Here is a 16,738-nt window from a genome sequence, read left to right on the forward strand (position 1 = left end):
GGAATTTTAATGCCATGTGTTGTAGACACATTTCTGGAAAAATGGACACAATCAGAATGTAGACAAGATCAGGACATAGGACCCATGTTAGCACCAGGTATAAACATGCCTTCTGTGTAATTAAGGTGGGTTTTTAATTCCATGACTTTCTCCCATTAACATGACCCAAGTTATGGTGAATTACACCTGCAGTCTTGAAGTAAAGTGTTACTGCTTTCCTTTATAAATCATTTGTGAAGCATCTTGTACTTTATGTATGCTCTATGAAGCCTTCACAAGTTTTTTATTTTAAATTCTCAGTGGAGAGTGGTCTGGTATAAGAAGAAAAGAGGTGGAGGACTTGGGGTTGACAGTGCAGTTTTAATGGTTGTGCTTAAAGGAACCAGGACATTTCTTTAAACTTCAGACAGCTATCATACAGAACATCAAAGACTGACTAAAATAGATCCTGTACATAAATCAACAATGGCCATTCAAAATAACACATCCCCCCTCCCAAAATAAATTAATAAAACGTTTTTAAAAATAAATTTAAAAAAATAACAAAACGTGCTGCTTTGAAATTTATATCGGGCTCCACTTAGAGGTCAAAGGTGAATCGATGGATGGAATTCTGGGTAGTTTAAAGTATTTATTTATGGTTCATAGTCAAAAGAAAGAAAATGTCCCGTGTTTGCAATTATCTTTACTTATTGCCACATTCCAATCACTTGGAAGTCTCCTATTATTACAGACATATATACAAGGTCTTTTTTCTTCCACTTTTCTTTTTGACTTCTTCACTGTACAAGCTTAATACCACATACACCAATCTATATACCATTCATTTTACTAATCGTTCTTATTTACAAATATTTGGTAAAACCTTTATTCATTTCAACAGTATTTAAACCAACCTTGCAACTATTTAAACATAAAACACTTGAATTTTCGAAAATACGTAATAGCTAAAAATGTCCTGTTTCTATTCTTTCACCCCAAAAGGTCAAACCTGTTTTAAGTACTTCTTTTTCTTTTGACATAATTCCCTGCGAATTTCTTTTCTTTCTTTTTTTAAACTTCTTTCAATACTTAAATACTGTATAATATCATAAAACTATGGTCCCCAAGTACACAATTGTTATACAGTGTAACAAGTACAGATAACAAGTACAAATACTAAAAGGTCGTCATTAACCCTAACTTTACAACATGGAGGGATCAAAGCAGAGTGGTGGGAAGGAAGGAAGGAAGGAAGGATAGAAGAAAGGAAGAAAGAAAGAAAGAAAGAAAGAAAGAAAGAAAGAAAGAAAGAAAGAAAGAAAGGAAGAAAGAAAGAAAGAAAGGAAGGTGAAGGAAGAGGAAAAGAGGAGAAAGGGAGTTCATCTAGTACTTGGTATGGTTGTTGTTTTCATGCAGGTCTCGGTGTAGGATCGAGATTTCCTTGTGTTGTTGGTTGTTTTCATTGTTGTTGTGTCTGGTTGGGGCCTGCCTTGTTTTGCTGCTGCTGCTTGGTTCAGTTCTGTTCGCGTTGCAGTTAGTGGTCGTAGTGGGTGTTCGTGGTGCGGAGGCACTGCTGCTGCTGCTAGGCTAGTGGCTGCTGTCCCCTGCTGCTGGAGACAGGGAGCTGGGATATGGGTAGGACATCGATCACCTCTTGCAAGAGGCTACCTAAGGCAGGGATGGGGTTGGAGGCAGGGAAGGGGTTGGAGACAGGGAAAGGGTTGGAGGCAGGGATGGGGTTGGAGGCAGGGATGGGGTTGGAGGCAGGGATGGGGTTGGAGGCAGGGAAGGGGTTGGGGGCAGGGAAGGGGTTGGAGGCAGGGAAGGGGTTGGAGGCAGGGAAGGGGTTGGAGGCAGGGATGGGGTTGGAGGCAGGGAAGGGGTTGGAGACAGGGAAGGGGTTGGAGACAGGGAAAGGGTTGGAGGCAGGGATGGGGTTGGAGGCAGGGATGGGGTTGGAGGCAGGGATGGGGTTGGAGTGATGGCTGCCGTTCTATAAAGGGGTACAGACAGACAGATAAGCACTAGGGCCTCTTTACCAGTGTTTCCCAACCCTCTAATGGGGGACCACCAGACAGTTCACATTTTTGTTCTAGGCCTGCACTAAGTGAGGTGAATTAGTTGAGTTAGTGCAAAGCTGGAATAAAAGCCTGTAAACCATAACCAGTGCTTTAGTTCGGTTAAACCTCCTTTTGACCATCTGTGTTCAATACTACAGCCTCATAACCGACTGCACTTTTCTCACCATCTGTGGTAGAGCGTTTGCTTCATGGTCGGTCCTGCGGTGGGGTGATTGTCCATTTGGAGAGCCAGAGAAGACGAAGTCCTCCTTGGACTGAGCAATCTGCAACACATAGAAATACACCCGGAAGAAAAGGTCAACCTCATGGTATGTGTGTGAGAAAGAGAATGATAGAGAAAAAGTGTGTGTGTGTGTGTGTGTGTGTGTGTGTGTGTGTGTGTGTGTGTGCATGGTACCTTGCTGATGTCTGGCTCTGACTTGCTGGAGCACATGGTCTGTAACTCTCTGATCAGATCAGTCTTGTTGTAAGAACACAGAGACAGACTCACATGGTCCCCATCTACAACACTGCAATCACACAACGCTACAGTACAACATCAAATTAGATTTATTTATATAGCCCTTCGTACATCAGCTGATATCTCAAAGTGCTGTACAGAAACCCAGCCTAAAACCCCAAACAGCAAGCAATGCAGGTGTAGAAGCACGGTGGCTAGGAAAAACTCCCTAGAAAGGCCAAAACCTAGGAAGAAACCTAGAGAGAAACCAGGCTATGTGGGGTGGCCAGTCCTCTTCTGGCTGTGCCGGGTGGAGATTATAACAGAACAAGGCCAAGAAGTTAAAATGTTCATAAATGACCAGCATGGTCGAATAATAATAAGGCAGAACAGTTGAAACTGGAGCAGCAGCACGGCCAGGTGGACTGGGGACAGCAAGGAGTCATCATGTCAGGTAGTCCTGGGGCATGGTCCTAGGGCTCAGGTCAGTACAATTACACTACAGGACAATCACACTACAGTACAGTACAAAATCAGTACAATCACACTACAGTACAACATCAATACAATCACACTACAGTACAGCATCAGTACAATCACACTACAGTACAACATCAGTACAATTACACTACAGTACAATCACATTACAGTACAATCACATTACAGTACAACATCAATACAATCACACTACAGTACAGCATCAGTACAATCACACTACAACATCAGTACAGTACAGTACAATCCCACTATAGTACAGTACAACATCAGTACAATCACATTACAGTACACTACAGTACAACATCAATACAATCACACTACAGTATAACATCAGTACAATCTCACACTACAGTACAGTGCAGTATAACATCAGTACAGTAAAGTACAACATCAGTACAATCACACTACAATACAGTACAGTAAAGTACAACTCAGTACAATCACACTACAATACAGTACAGTACAATCACACTACAGTACAGTACAACATCAGTATAATCACACTACAGTACAGTACAACATCAGTACAATCACAGTACAGAACAGTACAACATCAGTACAGTACAAGATCAGAACACTACACTACACTGACCCCTGCTGGATGGTCTCAGCAATACTCCATTCTATCACACATTTGTGACACGTTTCAGGAAACTAGGTGTATGTCACAAGTCACTACCTCAAAGGAGAGGCATTTGAATGCAAACATTTATTTTTTATCAAACTGTAGAAATGCCTTCTGAAACGTGAACTTTCATGTGCCTTAATAACAAACTTGTATTCCTTCCGTAAATTCGAATACCATTGTTAAATTACGAGCCTAGTTGGTTTAGCAATGGACAAAGTCAGGAACCTTCCCACTAGCCATGATTGGCTGGTATAATTGATGGGCTGGACATGCCGGGAGATGAGTTTGTATTGGTCTGTCATGTAGAATGCTTCAGTCTATAACATGAGCTGTTCAGTATGTGTTGATAGTCCTTTCCACCGTGTACTTATTTAACAATAGAACGTTAGCCAATCGAGAACTACAAAAGTTTTGCTACTTTTCGCAACAACATCAATGCCCTAAATTTAGTAGGTGATCTCGACAGATCAGTTACTTAAAGTGATGGGCTATTTTCTGCACATGCCACGGTCAATGTGAACCGGAGTGACTTGACACAACGCTGGCCAAACAAGTTAAATGGTTCCAGTCTGCGGTGAAGCATTCATCCATGTATACGGGTAAGAGTCTAGCTACATTTTCAAATATTAAAAGTTTATAATTTTGTCAGAAGGTCATTTTCATTGCAAGTTAAAGCACATGTTAGCTAGCTGGCTCGCTAAATAACGTTACGTGTTCGAGCTGTGTAGAAATGTTATTGAATCAGAAATCCATTTGCATTGCTAGTTATAGCCTAATGTTAGCTAGCTAACATTGAACCTAGTTGGTTCGCTTTAGCTACTTGCAGATTCATACTACAGCTATGACAATGTTTGTATTGGTAGTAGTATGAGTTGGGATTATGCCGGTTCATTGCTTAGCTAGCAAGCTACATGTCTACAACACTAAACCAGATGATTATATGACCCATCAAATTAGCCAGGTGTGTCTGGGGGTGATTACAGCCATCTTTTATTTTTCATGAACATGTGTACATGTCTAGACAATAGTGACCCATCCACCTAGCTAGATGTGACTGGGGGTGATTACAGCCATCTTTTATTTTTCATGAACATGTGTACATGTCTAGACAATAGTGACCCATCCACCTAGCTAGATGTGACTGGGGGTGATTACAGCCATCTTTTATTTTTCATGAACATGTGTACATGTCTAGACAATAGTGACCCATCCACCTAGCTAGATGTGGCTGGGGGTGATTACAGCCATCTTTTATTTTTCATGAACATGTGTACATGTCTAGACAATAGTGACCCATCCACCTAGCTAGATGTGGCTGGGGGTGGTTATAGCATTTCCTTCACATGACCCATCAATGTAATTAAGATGTTTTCTGTGTACATGTCTAGACAATAGTGACCCATCCACCTAGCTAGATGTGGCTGGGGGAGGTTATGGCATTTCCTTCACATGACCCATCAATTTAGACAAGTGTGTCTGATAAGCATCATCTAATAATGATAAAATATTTATACAATTTGTTTATCTGGACACTTTCTGTTTTTGATATTGGTACTATGCAAGTAACCACTTCACTGTACTGTTTACACCTTCTGTATCCTGTGTGACAAATAAACGTATATATTATTTGATATAGTGTGTGTTTACCAGAGACGGTAATGTAAAGAACAACATGACCTGCACCAAAGTCAGATTAGGATATAGGCCAAGGGGTTGGATAAAGTGTATTTTTACCTGGAGTTTCCTTATTGTAGGCTACTACTTTCACCACTTTTAGTCTTGAAATCTTTGGTTGTTTACTAAACTACTCACTCTGTTTAGTACATAACCTCACATGTGTGAATCCTTAAAGAGATGGGTGGGGTTAAGGCTTAAGAGGGTGTGAATGATCCTGAATGGGTGTAGACGAAGAAGAGCTCTCCGGTGAGGTTACAAGTTTATCAACTTTCAAAGCAGAATTACTTTCCCATTGTCCCTCAACTATTTTCTAGCTCTGAGTCTCTACTTTTATCCAATATTTAAAAAAAAACATTTTGCTACTTAAGACCAAATCTAGGCACCGGTCACATTTCATAGAGGCTAGAACACAGCATGCTACATGATATAAATAACATACTAGTGCACCATCATATAAACTCATTTTACTGGAGAAAAATACTAAATGGATACTTCCCAAAAGTGTCAAATGAACGGCTCAGGTTAACATCACTGACCTCGGAGTATTGCCGTTGGTGATGAAGAGGACATCAGCGCTGGACAATGACCCTGCAGGCAAGAAAAGGACAACATGAATAACCATTATGGCTATTCAAACTCAAAAGGTAGGGTAAACTTTACAACAGTAGTGAAAAACACTGATTCATCCTACCTTCTCTGAGAGAATCTCCACAGCTCCAGTTGGAGGCGGGGTTTCCCCTTCTTTCGCGGGCTGGTATTGGCCTCATCTCCACATGCTACTGTCCTACCCCTTCCTGCCGCCGCCCCCTTTACAGGAGCCAATGGTTGAGAGAGGGAAGGTCCCACCTTGGAACTTCAACAGGTGCCTGTTAATCTCTGATGAGGAGGGAAACACATGGACATTTAGGACTATTAAACTATTCTCTCTGTCCAGCTATACAACTACCAATCTACCTTCCTCCCAACCAGGCAAACAAGCAGTCTACCTATCATCCATCAATCCAAAATACATAAGACAAACACAAATTCAACCCAGATGAACACTATAGGGCCAAACCGATCCAAGCAAGACGAGCTGTACTGAGCTGGCCTGGTAACGCATCCACCATAGTTGCTGGACCCGTGCTGGAAAGGACAATGTGAAAAGAAACTAGCTGAGCCATTACAGGTCGGGTCGGCCCTATAGTTTAATTCAGGCAATAGTGTAATGTGTACCCACCGTGCCGTGGCAAAGGGCATCCCTGCAGGACGGCTTTGTTGACCAGGATACTGAGAGCAGCCTTGACCACCGCTCGCTGGCCTGAGCTCAGGTGGTGTTTGCTAGGTGATGCCCAGTGTCAGGAGACGATGGCCTACTCCACGTGAAGGACCACCACTATGTTCCAGAGCCGGGAGACGATGGCCTACTCCACGTGAAGGACCTCCACTATGTTCCAGATCCGGGCCAGCCACCTGGACTAACACAGATACAGAAATAACAGAATGAAGTCGCCCACAATCACGGATCTTAGTTTTGTCAGTTTGTGTTTTCTGGTCCGGATGATGATCCTAGATCTGTTCCTAAGGGAGCAGTGTCTTCCTGTGACTGACCTTATGGAGCAGCATAATCCAAGATTACTGAACAGAATGAGGCAAGTATAACTCTAGTTTTATAACAACATTTAGAAATACTATTTACCACAGTTGAAGGTGTCCAACATATGTTATTTAGTCAGACCCCTGTCCACCTCCACCCAGATGTCACAGGCCACACCCACAGACTCCTGCTTCATCTTGATGCAGAGGGAAGTCTGATTGGCTAGGTACTCTTGACAGGTCCCCTTACGGCCCATAACACAAAGTGACACACTAAGCGTCCTTTCTATCCTGTCCTTTATTAGCAAGCAGTTTCAGACACACTTATGGAGAAAGGCAGATAATTAGGACACAGCCACATTCTCATTCCCCAAAATATCTGGCCAGTATACATGTGGCCAGTAGAGGGCACAAAAATACTAAACCCAAAATCCAAGTGACCTGTTTTGTGAATACATATAATCATATTCTACTTCTCCTCTTTCCTTGTGTGTGTGTGTGTGTGTACCAGGAAGATGTAGTTCTGAAGAGGCATGAGGGATGCAGCTGAAGAGGCATGGGGGATTCCAGGGCCAGCTCATCAAGGCACGACTCTGACAGGCCTGTCAAGAAACACAAAAACAGACAGGAAATGAGCAAATCACAACACACACACACACACACACACTCATATGCAGACACATAGATATATGAAGACAAACAGACACACACACACACACACTACCGTTCAATTCAGACACATAGACATTTGCTCCCGAGTGGCGCAGCGGTCTAATTCAATGAAGACACACACACACACACACAGACATATGAACACACACAGTGTTTGACAGTGCTTTAAATTTCAGCTACGCTGTCTCAGTGTCAGAAACTAGAGGAATCTTCCCTGTGCTGTCAAAACACAGTGTTCTAAGCAGACAGGAAATGAGCCAGCCAGTATTACACAGCAGAAAGAGAAACAGCTAGCTAAAGCTTCCCAGGCAACACTACAACACTCTGGCAGTGGGTGGATAGGAAATCAATAAAGACCCGAATCAGGTACACACACACACACACGTTAACAATAGCACCACACTGTATAAAAACACAATAAATACAGCACAAAAACTTAAACCTCCACATACTGTGTCTAGACAACTTTACTTCAACATTACACATTTACACAATTAATACTTTAAAAGGTTCTGTAAGCACACACAGAGTGCACCCACCCACACACCCACTCCCTTACAGGCGACAACGAAAACAAACCCAAAACCCATCGGGGGTGCTGATCTTCACTGACACAGAAACCAGACATATTTCTCTAAATATGCCAAACTCTCTCCCTCCCTCCTTCCATATCTCATCCATAATGCATCCCCATTTCCACTGTTCTCTTTCTCTTTCATCCCACCCTTCACTAGGGATTCCCTCCCTTACTCTCTTGTCCTTGTGTTTTGATAAAGCGGTTGCTCCGGCAGAATTCCCACAGATGGTTTCCCCTTGACGTGTTAAACTGAGGACAGACCCCTCCTCTCCATTGTCTGAGCTCAGACAGACTGGATGATCTTTCCCCTGGCTAGACTAGATTTCACTCCGTCGGTTCAGACTCTATGTAACGAGCCAATCATTCACTTTTCTCTTGTGACAGCTGTCATAGCGTTGACTATCATTAAATGTGAAGACTATATATTCCCAAATCAATTCTCTGTGTCATTTAATAACACGATTAAACTAATCATGTCACTTTAATTAACGAGGAAGTCGGGGCACCACGGGAAAATGTTTAAAGAGTATTTATTTCCCGACTTAACTCTTCCGAAATGTTCATATTTTATCGATTACAGTCACTTATTAATGTATTTTTACCTCATCAGTCTCATTACTGAACGTTGCACACCCTTGGATATCTGCACGAACCCTAACATAAATCAGGAATCAGCGATATACAAATTGGCTTAATTATTTTATTTACTAACTAATCAATCATAGAATTACATAAAAACACACACAATTGGTCATACATTGGTTACTGACATGATAGGAAAGTCCCTAGTGGGCTAAGCTGATATGACGGCTTGGTAGACAAAGGAAAGGGGTGGGACAGCTCAAGAGCGGGAAACTTAGTGCTGATAACTACACTCATAGAAATTGCTAATACCTTGAACATGAACATTTGAAAATAAATGTACAATTTACATATTTACGAGTGTAGGTCTTGCTGTCCCACTCTGCAATCGCTGGTCCGTCTGCTGGATATTAGTTCATCAGAGAGTCTCTGTTTGTTTAACTCTGGTCGCTGTGTCCTTTGTAGCTCTGTTATAATGGATATGTCAACGTACCCTGTAGTTCTTAGAGTTGTTCTCTTAGAGTAGATGCTCCCGCCGTTGTCGGTATTCTCGTCCTAGACTTACGTATATTTTCAGCTGCGGACTGATAAAGGTCACGGTCTAGGATTTACTTCTTCAGTAGTGATCGATAGTTTCAGAGTTTAGCCATTTCAACGTGGGGACTCGTCGACTTATCTTGACTCGTTTGTAGATTTCTTACACATTCGTGGCGTCTGGCTGACCGTGGGTCTCTTTGACATAAGTAGTAGTTCTTCTCTGTTGAAAGTTTCAGAGTTCCAGCCATTTTAACGTGGGAACTCCCGTGCCTGCGTTTTTAACTAATGTAAATGTTGTCAGGAGTCCTTTATAAGCAGGGCGGTTCCATCCCTTTTGTCCCAATGTGCTTGCGTGGCCGTGGTTACTGACTGGGAAAAACTTTACATGAAAGACTATTCTCCTTTTGGAGGCTAAAATACATTTCATCTTTATATTTGTGAGAAGTAGTTTCACAACATGTAGATGCAAATCTGAGAAATACATTGTGAAAGCTCTTAAAGTTACAATGTTTCCGTTATAACGTCACACAGTAAATGTTGGACATGATTATTGTTTAAATACCCACGGACCATTCCAACTGGTTGGAATACAGAAATATTGTTACATTAGAAAACCTTTTGAGGTTATCGTACTGCAAAGTCTTTCTCTGTGGTAACAAAGGCATTTTCAACTTTCCTTTTGGCAGTGGGGAAAGGAGTTTCGGTATTTACGACCGTCATAAAACAGCCAACTTCCCACTCTATGAGAGAGCACGCTCTAAAGCAGACCCACTGTAACCTGATCCTTCAGATCTTCACAGGAGAGAGCACGCTCTAAAGCAGACCCACTGTAACCTGATCCTTCAGATCTTCACAGGAGAGAGCACCTCTAAAGCAGACCCACTGTAACCTGATCCTTCAGATCTTCACAGGAGAGAGCACGCTCTAAAGCAGACCCACTGTAACCTGATACTTCAGATCTTCACAGGAGAGAGCACGCTCTAAAGCAGACCCACTGTAACCTGATCCTTCAGATCTTCACAGGAGAGAGCACGCTCTAAAGCAGACCCACTGTAACCTGATCCTTCAGATCTTCACAGGAGAGAGCACGCTCTAAAGCAGACCCACTGTAACCTGATCCTTCAGATCTTCACAGGAGAGAGCACGCTCTAAAGCAGACCCACTGTAACCTGATCCTTCAGATCTTCACAGGAGAGAGCACGCTCTAAAGCAGACCCACTGTAACCTGATCCTTCAGATCTTCACAGGAGAGAGCACGCTCTAAAGCAGACCCACTGTAACCTGATCCTTCAGATCTTCACAGGAGAGAGCACGCTCTAAAGCAGACCCACTGTAACCTGATCCTTCAGATCTTCACAGGAGAGAGCACGCTCTAAAGCAGACCCACTGTAACCTGATCCTTCAGATCTTCACAGGAGAGCACGCTCTAAAGCAGACCCACTGTAACCTGATCCTTCAGATCTTCACAGGAGAGAGCACGCTCTAAAGCAGACCCACTGTAACCTGATCCTTCAGATCTTCACAGGAGAGAGCACGCTCTAAAGCAGACCCACTGTAACCTGATCCTTCAGATCTTCACAGGAGAGTCATGACACAGCATTAATATTGGAATAGTTGATTTGGTTCTGGGTGCCGAGATTAGTCATTCATAGACAGGACCCAGATTAGATTAGTCATTCATAGACAGGACCCAGATTAGATTAGTCATTCATAGACAGGACCCAGATTAGATTAGTCATTCATAGACAGGACCCAGATTAGATTAGTCATTCATAGACAGGACCCAGATTAGATTAGTCATTCATAGACAGGACCCAGATTAGATTAGTCATTCATAGACAGGACCCAGATTAGATTAGTCATTCATAGACAGGACCCAGATTAGATTAGTCATTCATAGACAGGACCCAGGATTAGTCATTCATAGACAGGACCCAGATTAGATTAGTTAGATTAGTCATTCATAGACAGGACCCAGATTAGATTAGTCATTCATAGACAGGACCCAGATTAGATTAGTCATTCATAGACAGGACCCAGATTAGATTAGTCATTCATAGACAGGACCCAGATTAGATTAGTCATTCATAGACAGGACCCAGATTAGATTAGTCATTCATAGACAGGACACATTGGGGAGTTTGTCCAAACAATGTGACCGGGAAATTGCCTCCTTGGAGAAATATATTAAATACTAATCGACTCTGACGAGGAGGAGTAGGAAGGATCGGAGGACCAAAGCGCATCGTGGTATTTGTTCATCTTATTTATTTTAACTGAACAACATCAAACAAAGAAACAAAAAAACACAACCGAAACAGCTCCCTCCGTCAGGTGCAAAACACACTAAACAGAAAATATAATCACCCACAACTCAAGGGTGAAAACAGGCTGCCTAAGTATGGTTCTCAACCAGGGACAACGATTGACAGCTGCCTCATATTGAGAACCATACCAGGCCAAACACATAAATACAAAATCATAGAAAAAAGAACAGACTGCCCACCCAACGCACACCCTGACCATACTAAAACAAAGACATCACAAAGGAACTAAGGTCAGAACGTGACAAAAGGGCTCTATTCAATACTGACAGATTCCGCAATATAAACTTAATGGTAATTTTCGACTGAGTCGACATATTCAGTGTTTATTGTGAATGCAGTCTCCACTAAAGCGGGAACATTGCCTTTAAATTTCAATCACGTTGTAAAGCTGAACTTCCGCGATGTGGATTGAATTAGAGCCCAACGTGTGTGTGTGTTTATTTTGGGCAGCCTCTCAGTGTGAGTGTGGTGTGTTGTGATTGGGCCAAGATCAATTAGGCTCGTGGCCCAGCCCTCTCCAGCTTGGCCCGGTCACACCTTTGGACAGGACCCAGGGACGAGTGTCATCCAACAGAGCTGCCCTGTGTAAGGATGTGTGTGATACAAAAATAGAAACAGAGTGATAGAGAAGATTGTGTGTGTGTGTGTGTGTGTATGGGTGTGTGTGTGTGTGTGTGTGTGGGTCTATGACCTTTGCTACACCAGCTGCAATGCCAGGAAGAGCCCCGATATCAATAATCAGCTATCAAGGAGTCAATTATTTCCAAAACGATTCATCCAACAGTCACTGCAATTCAGCTTTTACCTGTGAATGTGAATACAACTAAATTAAACTTTATTGACAGTCATTCATAAGACAAAACTGTATTCTTAACAAAAAAAAGTTTGTTTTATTTTACAGCCTGCTATTCATCTACTATTTACGCCTAAATGTCCAATTAAATAGTGAGTAACGTTGAGAGATAACAGAGGGCCGGTGATTCATTCAGTGAATCAAATGAAAACAATTTTTCTTAAGACCCATACTTCCCATAGTGATTCCCCTGGAATCAACTTACACTGTAAGAGCGATTTATCAGAGAGAATAAGAAAGATTCACATTTATATAAGCGATTCGGTTCAGCAGGGAGTCGCTGGGTGCTTGGTATTCCGTTGGGTGCCATCCATTCCATCATGCTGACAAGGGGAAATTCAAACTTGAATCAGGAGGCGGTCAGGGACAGCAGCTGTTTGGACCGTGTTGCGTTACAGCTCAAAATAGGCCGCAACACCTCGGTAAACTTGGCTCTGGTTGGAGGATACGTCTAAAATAACAGACAAGACTCAGCTCACTGCCTGAGATGGGGACCAACATGCATTCTCTCTGTTTTGGGATATCCTTTAGAGATAGCGGGCTAGTCGGGATATTCTTTAGGGATAGCGAGCTAGTCAGGATATTCTTTAGAGATAGCGGGCTAGTCGGGATATCCTTTAGGGATAGCGGGCTAGTCGGGATATCCTTTAAAGATAGCGGGCTAGTCGGGATATCCTTTAGAGATAGCGGGCTAGTCGGGATATCCTTTAGAGATAGCGGACTAGTCGGGATATCCCTTAGAGATAGCGGGCTATTCGGGATATCCTTTATCCTATCTCTAAAGAATATCCTGACTAGCCCACTATCTCTAAAGAATATCCTGACTAGCCCACTATTTATTTTTTATTTTACTAGGCAAGTCAGTTAAACCATACAGAGAGAAGTTCCTGATGGTGTGTTTGTGAGTCTATATGTATAGTACTGTACGTTATTCAGTATACCTCCATATGTCTGAGACAACCGTACATGATCAGTGTCCCAGTACCTTGAAGCCCCTGGCAGCAGTGATGTGTGCAGTGGTCCAGCCCTCACAGTTATCCTGGTTGAGCAAGGTGCTAGACAGGACCGGGATCGTGGCAGGACCAGGACTATGGTTGCAGTCAGGGTCATGGTGTGGGTACAGTCAGGGGCAGGGTGGCAGAGGAGGAGCCGCAGAGTGTCTACATGTCCCAAGCTGAATGCCTCGTGGAGAGCCTTGCAGCTGTCCTGTGGATCACACACACATATTAGCATTGGGACACACACACGCACACACACGCACACACACACACGCGCATGCACACACAAAGAAATTATCCACCTACACACACTCAAACCTGTTCACACAAAATTGGCAATGCTTTCTGTGCAATATTAGTCAATATAATTTCTACAAATGTGATATGACAAAAATAGCCCAGTGGAGCTGTGTAAGTAGGTAGTTGCCCAGGGACAACAATGTGGTGGCTATTCACAGAGGGGAGTCACCAATTATAACGGAACTAACTAGAAAACTAAACAAAACACATTCATAAATCATTGTCAAGAACAATTAGTCATATGCCATATAGTTGCTATAGAGACACAGGAAACCTATATGTGAAATGTGTTGAACCATGATCACAGACTTTATATTTAAAAAAGGCTCTGTTGGTTTCTGGTCCTATGCTATGTTGTAAAGGTCCTTGTGTTGTGATGCAAATGTAATAGTGATTTCCCTTGGAGGGAAACAGTGTTTTGAAGGGTATTTATTCTAGTGACAGGACGCCACGACTCGCCTATCAGACTTGAAAACCCAGTAGCTTTCTGGGATCTTGATTGTTTGTTCAAAAACAGTCCTGAGTGTGACAATAACAGACAGTTGAGTAAATGAGAGGACAAAAGAGTGAGTCATTAGACAGACAATAACAGACAGTCTGAAAACAGGGGAACTGGGGGGGGGGGGGCTGCAGAGGACAACAGGGCACAGCTGAGAACAGCTGGGGCCAGTTGGGGACATTATGGGACAAAATAGGCCAGGTGGTGACTTACGGTGGTGGCTCCCGGCGTTGACCAAGGCACTGGTACAGTCCAGCCTGTCGGCTCTGCTGGCCATGAACAGAGGGGTCTTCCCCAATGGCCCTTTGGTCCACATCAGCCCCACCGAACACTAGGGCCTCCACACACCTGGACATGGGACACACAGGAGAAGAAGTTGGGTTATACACATAGATGTAGTGAAACTCTGCGACTATTAAAGGTTTTGGGAACATCTCTGTGCTGTCAAACTGTCAACCTCTCTCTGTATTGTGAGAGCAGACATACAGTACTGCTCTGAGGATGTTTAGTTGAGGCAGGCCAATTAAGGTCTTTGTGTATGTTTTTGGTTTTACTATGCTTGTGGGGACCAGAAGTAAAACATGGACAAGTGAGGACATCTAGCCGGTCCCCACAAGGAAAAAGGCTATTTTAGGCTCAGGGGTTAGGTTTAAGATTAGGGTTACAACTAGGCTTTGAGGTTTAGGGTTTAGGGCAGGGGTGGGCAACATTTTTGGCTCGAGGGCCACATCGAGATTTTGAAATTCAACGGAGGGACGCATTTTTTGGGGGACCAATTGTTTGTTAAAATCAATTTGGGGGGGGCCTCCTGAGTAGCGCAATTGGCCCAGCGTTGTCCGGGTTCCTTGTCCCATTGTGCTCTAGCGACTCCTGTGGCGGGCTGGGCGCATGCCCGCTGACACAGTCGCCAGGTGTATGGCGTTTCCTCTGACACATTGGTGTGGTTTCGGAGGACGCATGGCTCTAGACCTTCGCCTCTCTGAGTCTGTACAGGAGTTGCAGCGATGGGACAAGACTACCAATTGGATACCACAAAATTGGAGAGAAAAAAAGGAAAAAATAAAAATTAAATGGTAATTTAGGTAATCTCACAGGCCAGATTGAAGTTCCCGGCGAGCCGGATATGGCCCGTTGGCTGTCCCCCCCCCCCCCCCCCCCCCCCCTTGGGTTAGGTTTAGGGGTTAGGTTTAGGGCTAGGGGTTAGATTTAGGAGTTAGTGTTAGGTTTAGGAGTCAGATTAGGAGTTAGGGTTAGTTAGGGCTAGGGGTTAGGTTTAGGGCTAGGGGTTAGATTTAGCAGTTAGGGTTAGGAGTTAGGGTTAGGTTTAGATTAGTTAGGTTTAGATGTTAGGTTTAGGAGGAGTTAGGTTTAGGGCTAGGAGTTAGGTTTAGGAGTTAGGGTTAGGAGTTAGGGCTAGGGGTTAGGAGTTAGGTTTAGGAGTTAGGGTTAGGAGTTAGGGTTAGGGCTAGGAGTTAGGTTTAGGAGTTAGTGTTAGGTTTAGGAGTCAGATTAGGAGTTAGGTTTAGGGCTAGGGGTTAGGTTTAGGAGTTAGGGTTAGTTAGGAGCTAGGAGTTAGGTTTAGGAGTTAGGGTTAGGTTTAGAGTTAGGGTTAGAGGTTAGGTTTAGGAGTTAGGGTTAGGAGTTAGGGGTTAGGTTTAGGAGTTAGGGCTAGGGGTTAGGTTTAGGGCTAGGGGTTAGGTTTAGGAGTTAGGGTTAGGAGTTAGGGTTAGGTTTAGGAGTTAGGGTTAGGGCTAGGGGTTAGGTTTAGGAGTTAGGGTTAGGGCTAGGGGTTAGGTTTAGGAGTTAGGGTTAGGTTTTGGGTATTGGGGTTAAGGTTAGGCAGCGGGGGCAGCAGTGTAGCCTAGTGGTTAGAGCATTGGGCTAGTAACCAGAAGGTTGCAAGATCAAATCCCCAAGGTACAAATCTGTCGTTCTGCCCCTGAACAAGGCAGTTAACCTACTGTTCCTAGGCCGTCATTGAAAATAAGAATTTGTTCTTAACTGATTGTCCTAGTAAAATAAAAATGATTGGGGTTAGGGTAAATATGATTTTGACTAGGAATCAATTGTTTGGTCCCCAGAAGGATAGTAAAACAAATCATATTGGGGGAAAGGCGATCGGCACGCTGACTGTCACATCACACACAGAATACATGACTATACATTACTGTAGCTCTGGTAATATACTGTATGCTCTGCCCAGGGACAGGATTAAGGCCTACTTCAGCTGCCTTTCTTCAATTTCCACACTCAACAGAGCATGCTATTGGCCCTGGCCTGGCAATGTGTGCCCAGCGCAGCACTGCTGACATAAAGGAAAAGGCATCCCGGCTCCTGTTTCTTGGGTGTCCACACAGCGGCGTAAGACCATGGACGGCACCATTGAGGGCATCTCCATGTTGATGTATTCAATTTGGTTTGTTTACTGGTAAACAAACTGAAATGGTGCATCGTGCCTGTAGTGTGTTTGTTTGAACAGGTACCTAGGTACTGCCACCTGCAGTGTGTTTGTT

General features: G+C 43.4%; 2 pseudogenes; both read right to left on the reverse strand.

Annotated features, from left to right (window-relative positions):
• Nucleotides 1–340: 340 nt before the first annotated feature.
• LOC115124430 (aggrecan core protein-like) lies at nucleotides 341–5,937 on the reverse strand (annotated as a pseudogene).
• Nucleotides 2,513–16,738, reverse strand: part of LOC115122399 (cortactin-binding protein 2-like) — a 171,573-nt pseudogene continuing 157,347 nt past the window's right edge.

The sequence above is a fragment of the Oncorhynchus nerka genome, linkage group LG9a, assembly GCF_034236695.1.
Source record: "Oncorhynchus nerka isolate Pitt River linkage group LG9a, Oner_Uvic_2.0, whole genome shotgun sequence".
In the NCBI taxonomy this organism is placed as follows: domain Eukaryota; kingdom Metazoa; phylum Chordata; class Actinopteri; order Salmoniformes; family Salmonidae; genus Oncorhynchus; species Oncorhynchus nerka.